Source organism: Mus musculus, chromosome 12, assembly GCF_000001635.26.
Source record: "Mus musculus strain C57BL/6J chromosome 12, GRCm38.p6 C57BL/6J".
NCBI lineage: Eukaryota > Metazoa > Chordata > Mammalia > Rodentia > Muridae > Mus > Mus musculus.
Window position 1 is genome coordinate 106,699,183 of NC_000078.6, and position 13,876 is coordinate 106,713,058.

The 13,876-nt window shown below is 44.7% G+C and overlaps 1 long non-coding RNA gene across 1 annotated transcript in view; it reads right to left on the reverse strand.

Annotated features, from left to right (window-relative positions):
• 4933406K04Rik (RIKEN cDNA 4933406K04 gene) overlaps positions 1–13,876 on the reverse strand; it is a 30,718-nt gene that overhangs the window by 13,576 nt on the left and 3,266 nt on the right. Inside the window, exons 4-6 of the long non-coding RNA NR_015512.2 lie at positions 11,932–12,047; positions 11,624–11,721; positions 10,281–10,377 (exon numbers count right to left, since the gene is read on the reverse strand). This is a non-coding gene — a long non-coding RNA (RIKEN cDNA 4933406K04 gene). The remainder of the gene's footprint in view (positions 1–10,280; positions 10,378–11,623; positions 11,722–11,931; positions 12,048–13,876) is intronic.

Genomic DNA, 13,876 nt, shown 5'->3' on the forward strand with positions numbered 1-13,876 from the left:
CATCCACAGATGACAATGCTCTAAGGCAGCAGAAGCCCATGTATAGCAGAAGGTGATGAATTAGTGTTTAAGCTTCACAGGGAATTGAAGAATTCCAGGGCTCTGTCTTTTCCATGTCCTCTCCATGGCTTTGGTTTCGCATTCTCTTTGTTATTCCTTGGGACACTGTCACTTGAGTCTCAACGGCTGAATTTGAGCATGTGCGATTTCAGTTAATTTCCCTTCAAGAATTAGGATGTCTAGCATCTGGATTTGGGGGTGATTTACTCTTTGTCACTTTGATATCACAGTGAATAACTCCCAATGACATTTAATTTTGAATGCCAACTTGGCTAGGTGAAGGTGCCCAAATGCTTGATCAAATATTATTCCAGCTATTTCTGGACAGGTGTCTTTTGGATAGAGTTAACACTTAGACTAATGGGTTTATAAAGCAAACATTGTAATGTGGGTGAGCTTTGTCTGAGTACCTGATGACATGGATAGAAGCTGACATGTCTCCCCTGCAGCCGTGGGCCTTTAGTCTTGCCTCACCATGGCATGGCTGTTGAATTTGCTCCATCCATGGTTGTCAGTGCCCCTCTTCCCCTAAGATGTTCACTTTCTCTTCATCCCATCAGCAGGCCATCGAGGCAAAGCTCTCCCATCCGTCTCTCCATCATACCAGGTGCAAAATGTTCTGTCTGACAACTAGGGTGGCCAGGGAAGAGGAGCAGGGGCCGGAAGGCAAAAGGTAGCTCCAATTTCTTGCTCTCCCTTCAGATAAATTTTCACTCTTCTGCGTGTGATCATAAGAAAATGGCCAAACATTTTGCAGCTTAGTGGGTGATTATAATTTGGCAAAAGAAAAGCAAGCCATGGGGTCAGTCCTGAGGTAAGCTGTCTGGCTCTAGGTTCTCATACATCTGCCATGCCAAGGCTGGGGAAGAGACTGATAGCCAGAGGTCAGACACTCGGCAGCTGCCGAGGAGTGTTGAAAGTTGTAGCTCTGTTTTTTTTGCTATTGTTTTTAATTTTCTTAATCTTTGAGAAGTTAGTTTACAGTTTATTAACTTGGATTCCTAGAAATGACTCCCACGGGCTGTTTGGCTGCCATAAGGCCTCAGCACAGTGAGCTCATAAGACCATTCTCAAAGTTACAGACACATTAGCGACTGTCATTGAAGCAGCAGGGGGGCCCACCGACTGTCTTTGTGTCTCCTTCTGGGATGAGGATCCAGTTTTTGTTTTTTGTTTTTTGTATTTTCTCCACAGACAGCCAGAACCTGGTTGTTTAGTTCTTTTCCCCAATAAAACAAATGGTTATTTTTCTGTAATGGTGATAACAACACAGTACCTAAGGGCTTAAAAACACATTAAACATTACTACTACATTCACATCAGAGAACAGTGATCTGAAGGAAGTGAAGTTGGAGGGTTAGCTGCTCTTCTCAGGGTCAGGGTCAAGCACAGAACACTGAGCCTGCATGATGAGAGGCTGATCAGGTGGTGACATGCCCCCGCCCAAGACAGCCAGCCAGCACAATCAGAGGACCGATGGCAGTCCCATAGTGACTACTTGGCCTTCTTTCTAAGTCCTCCTTCTCTGTGAAGCTAATGCCAGTGTGGTGTTTTGCATCAGAGGATGCCCCATAATCTAAGGTATTTGAACACTTGGTCTCAGTTGGCGAAGCTATTTGGAGAGGTTTGCGAGTTATGGGCTTCCTGGAGGATGTTCATCTCGAGGGTGAGGGTCTGCCTTAGAAAGTCAAAAGCCGGGCTGCAGAGATGGCTCAGCAGTTAAGAACACTGGCTGCTCTTCCAAAGGTCATGAGTTCAATTCCCAGCAACCACATGGTGGCTCACAACCATCTGTAATTGGATCTAATGCCCTCTTCTGGTGTATCTGAAGACAGCAACAGTGTACTCATATAAACATAAAATAAATATTAAAAAAAGAAAGAAAGAAAGTCAAACGCCTCAGCCACACGTAGCTTGTCGTCTCTGCTGCTTGCTTAGGTTTGGAAATGTGAGTGCCTGGCATCCAATTGCTCATGGTAGGTATGATGGCAGAGCGACACATCTCTCTTTCCTGGAGCCCTGGCCCTCTTCTTGGGGTGCACTGTCTGTGTGAGTTTGTGTTGACTGCAGCTTCTCTCCGCTACCAGTTTCGCCATGTGAAGGGGGGACAAGGATGGTACCCGAATGGATGCTGTGATCAGGCTCTAAAATAAATGATAAGAGCAGACAGAAGAGAGGGTTAGCCAAGCGCATAATACATCCGTTCATGAAGTGTGGGCCGGGACCCCTTTAAGGGGTCAAATGACCCTCTCCCAGGGGTCACATATCAGATGTTCTGTGTATGAGATATTTATGCATATCATTATACCCCACGGGTGATTGGATACTGACATCGGATGAAGGTGGAGATGGGTCTTTGATTATCAGGGGTTGGGCTTAGCTGGGGCATTGACTTATTTTTTTTTTTCTGTTGCCTTCATAAAACAATCATGAGCAAAATCAAGTTAGAGAAGGAAGGTTTGGGCTGAGCTGAAGGTTCCACAGAAGAGAGAGCCCATCACGGCAGGAGGCAGAGCAGAAAGTCCCACCAATGGCCAAAGGAGCAGAGAGCTGAGAGCTCCCAGTGTCAACCTTAATCATGAAGCAGAGAGTGCCAGCTAGACATCGTGAGGCTTTTGAGTTTCTAAGGCAGACTCTAGTGATGAACTTCCTCCAGGAAACTCACAACTCCAAAACCTACCCAAACAGCTCCACAACCGAGTCCAAGCGTCCAGATACCTAGATTTACCATTACTACTCACAGCAATAGCTAAATTACAGTTATGAAGGAGCAACGGATAATTTTACAGTTGGGGGGTCACCAGAGCATGAGGAACTGTATTAAGGGGTCACAGCATTAGGAAGGCTGAGCACCGCCGATATAGTAGGTGCTTAATCACCATTGGCCTTCTTTTCCCTTGCTGGGAAAAGGCTTTGCCTCAGCACATGCGCACTGATGGATGAATACAGATGATGTGACCTGTGCTGAGCCTGAGGATATGGAGGCTTGCCATGCCTCCCTTTGCACTCCCGGGCGAGCATGGCATGCAGCCTCATGTGCAGCCAGGTGCTGCTGTGGGTCTTCTTATGTATGTCTCACGGGGCTTCACAAAAGAAAGTGTGTGAAGTAACACGGCCCCGTCCATTCAGTGATGCTCTGTTCAGAATGAACCTGAACAGTAAATAAATCTCAATGACTTCAGGTTTTATCAATCTTGGTTGGAGCATTACCTGCCTAGTGTTACCTTAACCAGCAGCTGGCCCCATCATGGCCCGTTGACTTAGAGGTAGTTCTCACATTTGGATGGACACGTCAACACACACACACACACACACACACACCACAAATACACACATGTACCACATCACACTTGCACACACACAGACACAGTCACACCCCATAAGAATACACACACACACACCACACCACACTTACACACACCACACACCATATACACACATGCATCACCACAACAACACATACATCCCCACATATACCCTACACGAACACCATACATATATACATACATACATACACTCACAGGCACACACACACACACACACACACACACCACAAATACACACATGTACCACATCACACTTGCACACACACAGACACAGTCATACCCCATAAGAATATACACACACACACACATACCACACCATACCACACTTATACACACCACACACCATATACACACATACATCACCACAACAAGACATACATCCCCACATACACCCTACATGCACACCATACATACATACATACATACATACATACATACATACATACACTCACAGGCACACACACATACACACCCAATTCACAATGAGCTAGAAATTTGAGATCTGACGAACACTTCGTTAACTCACGGTTGACCTTTTTGTCTGGACATTCTTAGCCTCTACAAACACAAACCAAAACTTAAGGTCAAGAATTGGAACCAGATGTGGTGGCACAGGCCCATAGCCCTAGCACTTGAGAGGTGGACACGGGAAGCTCAGAGGTTCTCAGGCATCCTCAGTTGCATAGTGAGGTCAAGACTGCTTGGAATACTTAAGCTGTTTAAAAACCACCAACATGAAAGCCACATTTTTTTTTATTTGCCTTATGTGGTGATCCGCAGCTCAAAAACCAGTTCTCAGGAGGCAGAAGTGGGAAGATTCTGAGTTTAGGGTTAGCCTGGGCTACATAGTGAGATTCTATCCCAATTAGAATCGTGTATCTGGAAAACCCTTCAGATGCCATCTGAGAATCCTCTCTCTGTCGTTGGTGTTTTCGTGGTCCTGATTCCCATTCTGGTTAACAATAATAACCCTAGTCTGGAATTGTTAAGTTTATCTTGATTCTTTCATGGAGCAGTGATCACATTCATGTGACTTCCATGACAGCGTGAGGTTATTCTATTTTACTACCTGCCAATGCGGACAGCCTCGGACTGTACCGTGTGTGTGTGTGTGTGTGTGTGTGTGTGTGTGTGTGTGTGTGTATGTGTGTCTGTGTGTGTGTGTGTGTGTGTGTGTCTGTGTGTGTGTGTGTCTGTGTGTGTGTGTGTAGGAAAAAGAGATCTATATAGTGTGTCCTGGATAGTTTTATGCCATCTTGACACAAGCCAGAGTCATCAGTCAGAAGGAAGCCTCAATTCAGAAAGTGACTCCATGAGATCCAGCTGCAGGACATTTTCTCAATTGCTGATTGATGGGGTGGGGTCCCAGGCAATTTTGGGTGGTGCCATCCCCTAGGCAGGTGATTCTGGGTTCTATAAGAAAGTGGGCTGGGTCAGTCTCGAGAGCAGGCCAGGAAGCAGCACCTGCCGTGGCCTCTGCATCAGCTCCTGCCTCCAGGTTCCTGTCCTGCTTGAGTCTCTGTCCTGACTTCCTTCAGTGATGAATAGCAATGTGGATGTTGGATAAACCCTTTCTTCCCTGAGTCTCTTTGCTGGTGGTATTTTTGTCACAGCAGTAGTAACCTTAACTAAGGTACAGTGTTTGTTATCACCCGTGGCGCCAGAAACCTTGGAAGTCCTAAAATGACCCTCATGTGCAGCATTTTTTCTGTATTGTTTGATTAGGGGCTTATGCAGCTCAGGCTGGCCTTCAGACTTTGCTATATAGCTGAGGATGACCTTGAACATTGACCTCAGATCCCGCCTTTACTTCTCAAAGGCTGGGATTTTTCGGTGTCCAACCCCATACCTAGTTTATGTGGTGCTGAGGTTCAAACTGAGTACCTGGCCAGGCCAGCACTCCACCAGCCGAGGGGCCCCCACCAGCTGTTTACCATCTTTACATGAACCCCTCACATGACCAGGTGCTCTCTGTCTCTCACAGACATTCCTTGTCAGCCAGCTCCCAGGCTTGAAGAAATGAGTTTCTACCAGGGTCATATTGCCTCTCTCTCACAACTACCCACTTAGACCCCACCCTTCGGAGAAGCCACGACACAGCCTGACCATCTTCCTACAGGAGAGTCACTCGAGTCACTAGAGTCATTAATATGCAGTTGCTCTTCTCCTATTTGTTCAGGAAATTCAAAGATACCTCCATGTGATTGACATGTTAAGGGCAATTTGAATATCATATAAATTTTGCATTTGCTTATGTTCAATTCCCTCCATAAGAAACACAGTTAAAAGAGAAGATAGCTTCTGTTTGACAGAGCCATGTCTCAATGTTCAGTGTGTCCTCTAGTTCCAGGTCACCTTCTTCCTTCCATCCCTGTCAGCATCTCAGCGACTCCAGCCCTCCCCCTCCCACTTCCCCAAGCAAGCTTCAGGCCCATCTCTTGGGAAAGTGACAAATACCTGGTGAGCTTTTCCCCTATATATTTTCTACGATTTTACATGCATAAAACTGCTACGTTTTCTATGAAGTACCACTTTTTACAAAGGCACGCCAATGATGGAGTTTTAAAATGTCACACTCAGCCTAATGTCCTCATATTCTTTCTCTGAACTCTCATGCATTTTTCAGAGCAGGTGATATTCAGGGACGCTTGTGGCACATAATTAAAGAACTCACTGTGCAGCTGCTGTGCCTCTTTAGTTCACCGACGGTGCTGGGGACTATTTGTAAATTGTGTGTGGTCACATCATTTTAAAAAGCACAGATCCTGGGACAAGCCTAGCTGGAGCTGGAAGCTCAGTGAAGAATATATCACCCACGTTCCCAATGTCTTAAAGCGCATGGACCACACACAGCCCTAGCAACCTTTGGGTCTCCTTGGAAGGAGAGCAGTGTGGTAAACAAAGAGTGCATTTTCTGGCTCTGCTCCCATGGCCATTGGAAGAGGAAAAGGGAACAAACTCATGGGTGATGCATCACTTGGGTTACTGTCTATACCCTACAAGATAGGCTTTAGGGTTGTTGTCTCCATTGGGAAATGCAATGGGAAACATTTTCCCCTACTCTAGACCCAGTTCTGTGCTCTGGTACAGAGGATTCTGCCTTTTCCAAACCATTAACATTATCTTTGGTTGTTCTAATGTTTTGAGGGTTTTTTTGTTTTGTTTTGTTTTTAAAAGATGTATGTTTGTGTGTGTAGACACACATATACATACATACATACATACATACATACATACATACATGCAAACATATGTACATGTGTCTGTATGAGTGCATCACATATGTGCACCCGAGGGACCGAGAAGAGGACATCAAATCTCTTGTAGTTAGAGGAACAGGCAGCTCTGACTGCACACTCAGTCATAAGCTGGGTACTAGGAAGTGAACTTTAGTCCTCTACAAGAACAGTATGATTTTAATCCCCAAGAATCTCTCCAAACCAGTTTTAAGGTTTACAAAATTTCAGACAAAAAAATCTCCAGAGAAGGTAGATTTAAAATGCCAAGGGAAAGCAGGTGAGATTTGCCTGGCCAACAAAGATGAAGGAAAGAAAACAATACATAGGTTATTGGCAAATATCATCTTTAACTTAAGGGGAATTAAGGAAGTTTACATGACTCACACAATCCCATAGTAGAACATTTTGTCACGCTGGTACGGAATTCATGGCTGATATCACAATTGCCTCCCAGGGGTGCCTTAGAGGTCCCCAGGGGCTGGAAATGGCCATACTGTGGAGTAGAGGTCACTCAGTCCCAACATAGAAACAAAAAGCTGGAGGTGCTACCGGGGACATGGAACAAATAGGACATTTATACCGCCTTCGTGGCTCATATTCATCACGGCTGACAACCAGGTAATTCAATTATCTCTGGCCTTGGAAGTCATGTCCTATGGTTCCTGTACCTTCTCCTATCTGTGCTATTCTGTCAGACCGGAGGGTGATGGCCCTGGGCTGGCTGCAGGAAGGTAAGCTCTGGGTTGTGCGTAGATTCCCTGTTATTTACTCTCCCAGGGGATGACAGTGATCTAGTGGTCCAGGAGGCCTCGTCTCTCTGAGTCCGCAGTAAGGGCGACATGATTCATGTTTATGGCATTGCATTCTGTACAAACTCTTTTTGTTGTTGGGGGAGAAAGCCTCACCAGACATGACTGCAGTGGAATGTTCTGTGTCTTCATTCTCTTGCGCTTGATGTGTTGGGGTCATCTTCCAGGAGAGGATGAAAGATTTGGCATGCAAGATGGAAATGAGATGCCCAACTTCTTTTATTGTCAGAACTTCATTACAGGTGCCTATTGCCTACACACACACACACACACACACACACACACACAAGACAGAGGTCACTGATCATTTTACAAATACTGTCTTTTGTCACACTCCCCAAATCCCTAAAATATTTCATCTGGAGATGAGATAATTTTGCTCTGGCCTGGGCTGAGACAGAGGAAAAAGGCAAACTATCTATCAGATACAGCCAGGAACGTCCTGTTGCTTAGGGAGGAGGTAAATGGAAGGCTCCTATCTTATCTGTATTTCAATTAAAATCTTATTATTGGATCTTGGCAGTGAAATTGAAGTCTTTCCCCCACCCCCACCATTTCAGTAGGTGAACGATAAAACAAAACAGAACAAATCAACAAACATTAACAGGCATGTTGCCCCTGTGCTGTGAGCTACTTGTCATGCGAGGGACAATTGACATGAGCAGGACTTGGAAAGAAATGGAGTTTTACCAAGGTTGGAAGGGTAACTGATACGTGGTCCTGGTGAATTTCTCCTCAGGTGGCTTTACAAAAACGTCCTGACTTGCCTTCTTATTTTTTCCCCCACAGAGCCTTACTGACTGTTATAAAACCCACTCCCGTTCTTAGGAAACTATTTGAGTATCTTGCTAGCAAAGGGCTCAGAGGCCCCGAGTTCACGACTGGGTGTATTTCAATGAAGGTGGTGGGAAGAGATAAACCAGCCTTCAGGTTAGAGAGTGTGACCCACTTAAATCACTTTTGCTAAAACACTGTGGGTGAGACTTAGGGTTCAATGCTAAGTCAGGGACTGAATCCATCAACATGGGGGATATAAATTAGTTTTCAAAGTAAAAATAAAGCAACTGTGGACCATGGGTTTGAAGTGTCTAAGGATGGCATTCCTAATGGAGCCTTTTTTTGGGGTCCCAAGGCTGGCTGAACCATGGAATCATTAGAGGACCTTATGTAGGAATAGGTGTGGAGAATATTCTGGCATGGAATTGTATATAAAGTTAGCTTCTGATGCTATCTTTGCTACAAATGACCAAGACAACGTTCCTAAATTTAGGCCATAAGGGACATGACAGTGACTATTCCAGGCTTTACGAGCCTCTGGTTTCTGGAGCTCAGGTTAGCTGCTAGCCTTCAAAAGCTGCCATAGAGAACAGAGAGAAATGAACACAGCAGATGCTAATCGAATGTGACTTGTGACTCCAGAGCTTGGGGTTAGAATTCCACATATTTCTTTCATGCTGTAAAGCTTTCTGCCCCCTTTGAGTTTTCTTTCCAAGCACAGTTGTTATTCTTAGTGCGGGGATGCTTGCTGATAAGTGATTTTCAGATGGGAGATTGATTTTACCTCCCAGTTGGAGGGCACTCTCCCTGAGAAGGTGTGTTGTGTGAAAGTGGATGGCGGCTGTGGCTGAAAAGGGATGGGGCTGCCTGCTCACATGCAGAAGGATCATGAGATGGAGATGGGCCAGTAAGAAGACTGGGCTAGACACCCCAAGACCCATCTTCTAAAGAACTAGTTACTAACTAAAGTCTCCACCACCTCCCCAAAACAGTACCACCAGATTGAACCAAGTCTTTGAACATAGGAGTATAGGAGGACATGTCATCTCTAACCCATGACATTGCTTATGGCTATATTAAAGTTGCAAGAACCCCCATAACCACACAATTAAAACTTAGCTCAAAACAAAACAAACCTCAAATCTCTTTGGAGACTGAAAATCCTATTTGTGAAATCCTATAAAATCAAAACTCAAGTCACTTACTTCCAATATACAATGCAGAGAGTAGACAATCCTATCCACTAACTAATTGAGAAATGGGAGACAAGATGAAGAAGTCAAATCAAAGCAAGACCCAAGTCAATAGGGCAAGCACACCAAACCCTGTGGCTCATTGTCTGGCATCTAAGACTCATGATGTCTTCATCTAGGCTCTAGGGAAATCAAGTGGCCTCATCCCTCCAACACTTGCTACACCCCATATGGCCTCTCTCTCTCTCAGGCCAACTCCAATCAGTTTTTGAAGCTTTCCAATGCAGATAATTCATGTTTCTGTTATCCTCAACACCCTGCAGTTTCTACCACAACTTAAGCTTCACTCTTACAGCTTCAAATATAGTCTATTCCAGAATTCTGTACCAGAAATGCTTTCTATTATATGTTAGCTGTCCCCCAAAGCTTTCTGGAACTCAGGAATAACTCTCCAAGACTCCCCTGACTCTTGTATCCTGTGTGCACACAGAATCAACTCTATGGGAGCAAGGCCAAGTTCTCCAGCCAGCGTGATATATATAGTACCTGGACCATGGGTACAGTAGCGTCCATGTCCTTTGCAAGTGAACTTGGGGAAACACTTCCAGAAGTGGTATCTTCACAGCAGGGCACCCTGAAGGAGCTATCTGTTTAGGGCACTCTTCTCTCAATGAATGTGTATAAGTATGCCTTGGTGTATTCTATGGGTAGATCTCACCCTCAGGGTACCTTTCCTACAGCTCCCCTACAAAGTGCTTGGTTTCTCTTACATTGTGCAATCTGTTTAGCAATGAGATGTTCTATCTATATCTACTTTGTGTATAACTACAACAGGAGAATCATGTTCCTTTCCTTGTCAAATTACAGATGTCTCACCTCTTTTTGTCTGTATTCTCATTCCACTGAAAATATGTCCAAGTGCAGAGAGAAGCGTCCATGCTGTGGTGCGAATGTTTCGATGTGAAACTTTATCCTGTAAGCAACATGGGCAGCATTTGAAATGAACCTCATTCAAATTTGAGTACACAGTTAGATGTAGCCAGATGCTTTGAGAGGATGCTACATGAATGGCCTCAAGAACACTTCACGATGGGGGTCCTCATTCCTTATGGTCCTCACAAGTCGAGCCTCCATTTTCTACCTTTCAATCAGCAGTCTGGACCTTTGGTTTACTAGAATGGCTGATTCAACTTTGCCTGCAGCCTTATGAGAGTTCTTTAACCCACAGACAAAATATTCTAGTATGTAAACAGGTTTAAGTACTCATGTTTGGGTTGAGACCAATCTACTCTTGGTACTCAATTTTTTTCTTTCTTGAGACAGGGTTTCTCTGTGTAGCCCTGGCTGTCTTAGAACCCACTCTGTAGACTAGGCTAGCCTTGAACTCAGAAATCCACCTGCCTCTGCCTCCCAAGTGCTAGGATTAAAGGCATGTGCCACCACTGCCTGCCCCCCTATTTCCATTTTTCTATTAGTTGTTTTTCTCATAACTGTGATCACACACTTGACAAGAAGCATCTAAATGATGAGAGCCATGCTTTGGCTCTCAACTTGGGGGTCCAGTGCATCACAGCAGGGAAAGCATGGTGGTAGGAGACTCACAAAGGTAGCTGAAGGAATGGTATTCTTTTCACTCATATCCAGCCAATCAGAAAGCAGAGATTAGACAAGAGGTAGGAATCAGCTACAAACTTCCACCCAATCTCCCACTCGTCCCTGCTAGCACTAACCTACTGAGGGATCCCCACTCCTCAGACCATTTCCACTCACTATTCTAATTTTAAAGGTGACCAAGCTCAGTGAACGGTTCAGTATGCTAGACCTGACTGTTACATTGTTTTGCAATTTCTTCCTCCAAACACCTCAAACATTACTTTCGAATTTAGCCTCACTCAAAATTTTAGGACATGGGTAGAATGCAGCCAGATTATTTCCCAGAGTGTTACAATTAAAACTGCTCACACCGGAGAGCTAGCACTCCAACACCTGAACCTAAACAATGTGTAAAATCATTCCAAGCTCGCAGAAGGACTATCAGGAAATGATGGACAGATTTGGCTGGTTGGAAGCAGTTTGCCAAACATAGATTAGCTGGTCCCTCAGCAACACCATGAAGATCCAGGATTATTGCTGGCTTTATCAATTCTAAATGTCTACATCTAATTCTTCTTCTAAAATTTTATGTATTCATCCATCTATTTACTCACTTGCTTACTTACTTGTTTTTATGTGTTTGCGTGCGCTTATGTGAGTTCATACGCAGTAGCACCAGTGCATGCAGGGGCCTTAGGCCAGATGGCGACATCAGAACCTGAAACTAGAGTTACAGATGGTTGTGAGCCACCACGTAGGTGGTGGAAACTGAACCCAGGTATTCTGCAAGAGCAGGAGGCACTCTTAACTTTAACTATATCCCCAGTCCTTGCAGCATCTCGCCCATTTGATACAAATAGGTTGCAACATATTTCAGTAAGTTCTCCCTAAAGACACAGACCTAATAAAATGGGAACACTATAGATCAACTTACGTGATATGGGTTGGGTTTTCCGACATGGTTGTCTCACGTTGAAGATACTGAGAATGCAGCAGCTGCTCTGCTGGACTAGATGTCTCCAAAGGTCAGCTTCTGGTCTTCAGTTTACACTGGAATATGAAGAAACTGATTCTACCATCAGAGAAGGAACACAGCATCTTTGGTAGACGGATGTGCCAGCAGTTATTAAGGCAAACAGGTAAAAGGAATATGTTCCTGTCTCCCATGTCTCTTTGGGCTGCAGCCAGACGGTCTTACCTGTAAGTGTTTAGTCTTTTCTATGTCTATCCCAGTTCCCAAATAATGGCACGAAGGCGTGTTTATTTATGAAGTTATCCCTAGACCTTAAGCTAGGCTTGTTCCCCAACTAGCTTGCAACTCAATTAACCTGTTTACACTATTCCATATGTGCCATGTGGCAGGGTACCTTTCCTTAGTTCATAGGTCCACCTCCTCTGTGTCTCAGTGGCAAATCTCCCATGCCTGATGCCTTCCCAGAATCCTCATCTCTTCTCAGAAGTTCCACCTATTCTCTCCTGCCTTGTTATAGGCTGCTCAGCTCTTGATTGATGGGTGGTGCTTTTACACAGGACACAAGAGATCATTCCAACACTTGTCCGCATTTAAGGTGGAATCATTCTACTTCAAAAAATCTGATCAAGGAAGTCTCTCACAGGAGAACCTAGTATTGTATTTGATATCAAACCTATTCATAAGGACAACCAAGATTAGGCCTCACGTAATCCATGCCCTATTCATCACTTAGAGACAGCTCGTAGAGGAAGCTGTAGCATAGTAAGAATATAAATGGTATTTATTGCATATGCTGAGCCCTCACTTCAAGCAACACATGGCTTCATAGCTTTCCAACTCTTCTTTTGTTAATAAATCCAGGCACTGATTATTTCTACTGCAATTTTGTAAATGAAGAAACCAAGCTAATAGAAGAAGTGGGTCGCCAGCTGAGGATCTGTGGGCCAGGGGTTAAAGTTGTGAAGTGTTATGTAAGGCACACATCTGGAACTCTAGTGTAGATGAGTGTGAACTCAGAGTGAGTCTTCACCCCTTGCTACCTCCATGTGTGAACTTCCTAACCACCTAACCACTCTGGACCTGTTTTCTCATCTGGGAATCTGGGAAATAAGAACTGTTCCCATTTCACGAGATGAGAGAGAAGTGTTTGTACATTTCTGGTCCCTATGGAGCATAAATGCTGGTTAGTCCTTCTATAAACTATAGATTACCCCTTTCCCCCTAAATCTTAGCAGATGTGGATCTATGTGGTATCTCTGCCTGATTCTTCTGGCGTTGTTCTTTGCATCAGAACTTGGCAATGAGGTCATACTCACCCCATCCATAAACATTGACTCTATGATCATATAAACAGCCTGGAAACATCCTGAGGATTTTCAGACAGCCCCTGCAACTATCCCAAGAGGGCTCCTGTCACCTAGCCTCCACTGAACCCAGAGTCACGAACAGCACTCAGCACTGCTTACCAGTGGGCTTGAAGGGACCTGGAGGGAGAAGCTTGTGTGACCTCTGCCTTGGAGGGGGATGGGGGACAACATGCTAATCAACCTCCCAGTGCCCTGGGTATGCAGCGAGCCCCTCAGGTGGCTTTCACATGAGAAAATATCCATAGACAGAATCAGTTCAGCTAATCTTCATCTCTTAGTGAATTCTTCAGTTTTAAGTATTTATGTCTCTCTCTGTCTCTCTGTCCTTGTCTTTGTCTCCCCCCACCCCACCCCATACACATGGGGTCTGTAGCCCACATTTGTCTTGAACTCCCTATGTATCCCAGGAAAGATTTAAACTTCTAATCCTCCTGCTTCTACCTCTTGAGCAGGGGTTAGAGGTGTGAGTTACGAAACTGCCAGTGCCCTGTTGATGCAGTTGCTTGGAATTGGACCCGGGGCTTTATGTACACTGAGGT